Raw genomic sequence first — 7295 nt, forward strand, 5'->3', positions numbered from 1 at the left:
ATTTATCTATCAGCGAGGCCCTGTCCGATAGGCCAGGGATTAGCCCTTCTGTTAAAGGGATTAAGGCACAAACTCCTTCCCTTGATGTCCTGATGGCATGGTCCACTGAAGGAGCATTTAACCCACAGCCCCAGCAAAGGGCAGCATAACTTGGCTTTAATACTCCTGGTCTTTTTGGACGGCTAGACAGCACTTCAATTCAGTACTAGGACTGATTCTCATGTAATGCAAAGGAGAACATAGAAGCAGTTTGGAAGGAAGGAATGGTATCTGGTATCAAAAGACTGGCGATATTAAAGAGGGTGTTACAGAATAAAAGGCACATTTTCTTTGTTGCCAAAAACCCTCACTGAGCCATTTCCTCTGAGTTTTAGTTTTATCTTTCTGTATCCCCACACTCTTAAATCACTCTCCATTTAGTAGTTTGGGAAGGTCTGCTCAGTATTGCGGGAAACAGCCATAATTAGTTATGCCGGTGAGCTCAGAGGGGAGGATTGAATGGTGTCTCGGACCCTGATGTTACCGCTATCGTGTACAAACCAGCCCGGCCACACCAGCCCCTGGTACAGACATATTTCTCAATTCGGAATTAAGACATTTTCGACCAGAGTTGTGGTTTCTAATTAACTTACCACACTACACACTGACACAATCAGATTGCTCAAAAGGAAGGGAAATAAATGTACAGATACATCCTGTTTTTTTTCTCTGCATAGTAAGCTTTTCTTTTTTAGGAAAATTGCAGAATTTTGAATGTTAATTTTAGTATGGAGACTGCTCTGAAAATGCCCTCACCCACCCACACAAATGTGCTCATAATTAACCCCTCATAAGTTTGGGCTTTTCAGTGTTTTAACCCATTGGATGGGTTTGTGTAAACCTGTCTGCCCCAAAATATATTTGTTATGGAAAACACATAATGGTGGGAAATGAAATGTCTTGAGTTTCAATCTGTTCTGTCTTAAAGATCAAGTAGCATGTTTTGATTAATCTATTTAGGTAACACATCTGTAATAATGCTTCTTCTATGGCATGTTTTCAAACTTACACACTTCCAGCTTTGAGTTTACACCCTTAAATAAATGTATAAAATACAAATTCAAAAACTCAAAAAAGAATGAGTTACGAATCATGTACATCTTCATACTATTTCTCTAGCTGCTTTAGTTTCTGCTTACAATTCTCCTTGCCGTGTTGACTTAAAAACTCCAAAGAAAACATCTTCAGAAGAACTGCACTCTTAGACTCATCAAACCCACAGCGTTTTAAATGCATCTGCAAACTGAACCACTTTGTTCCACCTCCTGCGTCAATGATCGTACAGCACCTACATTTGTGTAACAGGGTTCAATGTATGGCTAAGGCGCCAAATATTTATTTAATTATATTTATGGATGGATGGAATATGTGTCTTATCAATAATTAAACCTGTGCACCAGCATTTGTTTTTAAATTGTATTTTTGCACTTCTTAATTGAAGTTCTTTGTGTGAATGGGCCTTTTCCCTTAGCTTTTACTGTAACTGATGTGTGCGCCTGCAGGCTAGCAACTTTCACAATTTAAATTGCACTAATTAACCATTTGTGGTACTATTTTCCTTATTAATTCTAATTTGTACATTAGCTAATTACAAGCAGGGCTGCACTGCACTCAACAGCTCCACACATAGCACCCTGCTCTTCTCTTAACCCTTTAGTAACCTCAGTTTATCAACATAAGGCTTTATGGGTAAGAATATATCAATAATGTTGTAAAAACGGTTGTGCCCCCAGACAGATTGTTGTGTACCTGAGCCTATCGCAGTAACATCACTCCCCTGGCATGGGAAGCGTATTCAGACTCCTCTCGTCAAGGGACCAGTCAGTGTGTTCGTCACGTCTGTGTGCCTCCAACAAGACCGCCATTAACCCAACTTAACTGGCTCAAATCACTAGCAGGCCCAAACTCTTGAACTCCACTGCAAGTTGAGCTCTCACTCCCTTTCAGTAGCATCAAAGCTGTAAAACATCAGTGCGCCGTCTACAGGGACTGTGTAATGCATCCTAAAACATGCAGGAATGACGTAAATACTGTGATCCCTTAATAGCTCTTACTTATTTAGAGGGCCGTTGAGTCTGCAGAGCAACTTAAAAAGGAGACTGAAGTGGAGTAGGACACGTACACTGCGAGGTCTGCAAAATAAAACAACAATATATTTACACTTTTAAAATTGCAAAGATTCCTTTATCTATCGAATTTATTTAAGTCACAATTTACGATCAGCAACACGTCGGCACATCTTTTGCATGTATAGGGGTGTTAGATTACTGTTTAAAATCTGATTGGGCTGGGTGCTGCGCAGATGCACAGATAGTCACTGGTTGAGCTGAGTCTTTTTCTCAATCTTTTCTTACCTTCCTCAGTAACCTTGGCTCTGGTTCTATTCTGTGGAGCAATACGCAGACCTTCCCCAAACATACAGCAAAGCAATACTCATATCTGTCACGATACTGGAAAGGTGGTGGTTGGTGATGTTCAAAACCTGAAAAGAAAAGATAAAAGAGAACACCAAATTAGGCTTTTGCACGCTGTAAACACAAACCTTTAAAACAAATATAGTATCCCATGGGCATAGGGCTCTTACAACCACTGAAACCTTAATGCACTCCCTGTGTCTTCACAGGTTTATTTTTAGCTTTTACTGCACAAAAATAAGGCAAGATAAAATATCTCCTGGCTTCACAAGCCCTACATAACAGGCACCTGTTGCAAAAACCACACTGTTTACAAAGAGGCCGAATTAGGACGTTGCCTTAACAACAGTGAATTTGAATCACCACCCACAACACCAGTCTTCAAAACATCTATACGTACACAATAAGAGTGATACAATGCATAGGAATAGCAGCCCCATAAAAAAGGCCAGGTCTGAAATAACTGCATACACACTAATACACTTGTGTCTTGTGTCTGCTGCATTCTGTAATAGACAACAAAATCCATAAACGCTTAAAACTGTGAGCAATAGGCCCTGGCTGTATTGTTTATAGCTACAGTCCACTGAATAAAACTGACTGTTTAGGGACAGCAGAGGGAATGACACTGAACCAAAGTTCTAGTGACTAACAAACACAGATAAAGTGGCCACATAAGTTTCATGGCACCGTCAATTGAATCAAATTGTTTTAACACAAAATGCTCACACACAGATCCACAGAGCAGCAAAATATTGTTCAAAACATTGTGGTAGATTATCTTAGACTGCGAAACCAAGTTTGAAGACACAGTGGGGTAAGTGAACGTTGCCAGCTTAAAGCAGGTGTAGGCTTTTTTTAAACACATTTCAAAAAGCAAATATGACTTAAAATTTGAAGTTGAGGGGAAAGCTGTTCCACAAGACTGGAGTTCAATAGGCAAATGAGTGTCTGCCTTGCAATATTCAGACCGTAAAGTCACAGCGCTTCCGTTATCTGCAGGTTTTGCAACAATAACCCCCACCCCCACACACCCTCGGAGGCAACCAGCTTCTCTTACAGAGGGCAAAAATTCAGGAAACTATTCTTGGAGATTGGTTAGGCACTTCAAACAACTGCTTTCATGTAACTTTGAGATAACATGTCATGTTTTGGTGGGATGGTGACCAAAAACTCTCATTCAGAAGTCATCTGCGCTGCTCCAGTCCATCACAACGGCACTCTGTGCAGATGAGCACTTGATGGCGTGCGGTAAATCTAGACGGGAGTAGCATTTTATTCAGGGACAATAAAACCTCAGATTTATGGAAGGACGGCTGCTGCCCTAGTAGACCTCAGATTTGGAAGCACTGCCATACAAGGCTCAGGTTAAGCAAGAATTAACCTGCTTATGGCCCACATCTTCATAATGCCTACTCAGATGGTGGTCAGTCCTGCTACAGTGTTTTTTTTTTTCTGCAGGGAGGGAAGGTCCCCGATTCTCTCTTGACTAATGGCTGTAAAAACGTCTGGTAGCCGTTTAAGAGAAAGGTTCATGAACCCTTTCCTGTTTATCACCCCCAGCATTCAAGCTGTAATGAGACCCCAGAAATAACAGAAATCACTGGGAAGCTCCTGGCGCAGATAGCGAGGAAGGTCCCCACTAAATCAAATAAGTCACCAAATCTCTGTCTCGTAATCAGATGCCTCCTGCAGGTTTGTGAGGCATCAGTGCACTAAAGAGACGGACAGTCAGGCGAGGAGAAAGGTCCTGTGGCAGACCAACGCCAAATCAAATCAAAATAAATTTTCAACTCAACTGCATGGCACAATTATATAGAGATCCGCGGCTGCAAAACGTGCATAGGGTGGAAAGGGCCTAAAAAAGAAAATATAAAAGAGAATATTCTGTCCTAGTCCTAATGGAATATGTCATATTTCACTGGAATTGCAGCAACAGTTTTGCATACAATTTCAACATAATGTAGACTGTAGAGACACTACAATTATGCTAATTTGACAAATATGTGGTCAACCACAAGGTAGACGTGCTGAAAACATCTACATATGAACTGTGCATTTAAAAAAACTCAACCTTGATTTGAACATAAGTTGTTGATTTGATCCAGTGCGGTTCAGCATCTTGACATTGAAACATGTCCTGTTACTGTTCGTTTACTGTTACAGATAACACTGCAGTGACATTATACGCCTTAACGGTAATGTATTGCAGTTGTTACCCTTTTCTTGAAACAGGCACTATTTTAAGATCCTGGTAGAGGCCTAAATGTCTTACAAACATGTATTTACTAGAAAGCCAGCAAGCATTTACAATGTCGAGTTACTTAAAAAAGTTTGCACTTCAAATACAAATAAAAATAACTTTAGTGTTTGTTGTTTTTCTTGCACAACCAGAGATCGTGCACTAACTCGGCTTCTGCATTCTCTTCACCATAATTAACCTCAAATATAATTTCTGGTTTTTCAATGTATTTATTTTACATCGATCACACCCTACTTTAAACATCCAATGAGAAGAAACCATCTAGAAATACGGCAACTCCGGAGAAAAAAAACGTCTCTCGACTTCCTGTAGCCGGCAGGGGGCAGTTTCTTCCAGCTGTATTGTAGAAGTCAGGCCTAGTCTAAACATAAAATTACATTTGTTTATCATATCACCTCAAATGTATCAATCTGTTACTTTGATTTTAAACAAAACAACTTCGGAAAACTCTCTATGATATTTACAATTTGTTGGCTGTGGACGGCACTAATTAATTAATTAATTAATTAATTGCTTTTTCCGTGTGCGCATGTGTCGGTCGATTATACGATAAAAACATTTATTGTTTACCGTGTACATTGTAAATTTAAATGCCTCCCCTTCATCTCGTCTATGTATAATGCAAATCTGAATTAAATCAAGCCATACTTAGAGCCATACAAGCTCTAATCGCTTTCATTTCTTTACTAGGCAGCGCCTTCGTACCTGCAGCGGTATTCAAAGTAATGCTGTAATAGCTTTTTAAACACTGTATAATTAGGGTTTTTTTGCAAACAATTCTAAGAATAGCATTCGAAATTGAAGTGTGTATTATGCATAATAGATCTTTATTGTTATTTGTTTTAAAATAACGCGCATTTGTAGTGTTTTTTTTTTAAATGAGCTACAGCCATACCAGCCTCCAACGCACAGTACAAGTCAGGGCAAATACTGATTTGGGGGAAATACATGCATGGATTATGTGTACCTTAAATCACACGTCTATCAAAAGTGCAGCTGCTTTCCTGTGCAATCAATGACGAGCCCAGGCTGCGCGTCAGTGAGGCAGGGGTTCCTCTAGTGGCCGAGAGGAGGAACTGCAAGCACCGCGGACAGAAAACCTCCCAGACACTCGCTCTGAACTTTTTCCAGTAATACAGACACATGCAAGTGTATCAACGAATAAGACACATTATGAGTAGATATGTATTTCAGCTTTAAAACTGAATGCATAAATCATCACATCACTTTGCATCAGTTTCATTTTTTTTTTTTTTTGTATTTTCAGAATATATTGTTTTCCCACACAAATGTCCACCTTTCTCCTCAAACCGCACCAACAGTGGGATTGGGTTTTGTAGAAAAAAAGCAGCCACACACTCGGTGATGGCGTGATCATTGGCAAGTGCTTTCGTGCCAGGGAACAAACTAATAAAATACTTCTGTTTAAAAGTTTTTGTTTGTTTGTATGAAGCTTTGAAAGAAGGGCATTCTCCCCCCCCCCCTCTCTCTCTCTCTCTCTCTCTCTCTCACACACACACACACACACACACACACACAAACATACTTGGATTCTGAGATATTAAGTCATTAAATTATAATCATATAAATGGATGTATAGTTTAAATACAGTGGTTACTTGTATTATATATAAGTGAGAAGAACAAGAACAGAAAGAGTAATCATGGCAGTTGCCTCTACATACATGATCTAAGACTTGGAGAGGTGAAACGAGTACCTTTCATTGCTGATACACCCAATCGAACCCCTCAGGACAGCAGCTGTGTGCCCATGGGAGAAGGGATGGAGGGATGGGGGGATGGGGTGGGTGAGCCAGGGAAAGGGCTGGATTTCTTCCCTTGTTCTGGAAAATGAAAATGGAATTGGAAGCAGATGTGGAAGGGGGCTATTGTGAGTGATCAGAGAGAAAGCAAGGGGCAAGGTGGTGGTGGGGGGGGCATGTGAATTAAGACCTCGACGTAAGACCTCTGCTTCCAAGCGCCCGGGGCAGGCGGGGGGGCTGGGGGGGAGTAAACAGGCCAAAGGAGGGCACAGAATTGAAACCATATTGGTCCAATAAACAATAATCCAACAGCACACGATAAATGCAATTTAGTGCTGCACACCAACACAATCACAATGATCGGCGCGATCGCAGGGCCGTATTTAAGAGTGGAACTGGATGTCTGGTGTGAGAAAATTGCTCTGTAAGTAGCTACCCAGCCTTGATTCAGCAGGAGCAAACTCTGCATCCTTCAGGAACACACCAGGAATACAATGATTCCTTGACCAAACAAGTATCAGCGCCTGAACTGATGATATGGATACTACTGCTACTACTTCTACTACTACTATTAAAAACTAGCATTCCAATGATTGATAGTGTTGCTGTTGTATGTGTGTTCTTCATTATTACAATTCTATGTCATAATATTTAACACAACTTTGGGTAATAAAACTGATTCAACGGGCGGATAGATCTGTTCAATGTTTTTTTTCAGTTATACATACAAGATCAGCAATTAAGTTGAACACACCCTCGTTCTGTGGCATTGCAAGATGGGTCTCTGTGGGTTCAGTAGCTCATTGGCTCATCTGAT

Source organism: Amia ocellicauda, chromosome 1, assembly GCF_036373705.1.
Source record: "Amia ocellicauda isolate fAmiCal2 chromosome 1, fAmiCal2.hap1, whole genome shotgun sequence".
Classification (NCBI taxonomy): domain Eukaryota; kingdom Metazoa; phylum Chordata; class Actinopteri; order Amiiformes; family Amiidae; genus Amia; species Amia ocellicauda.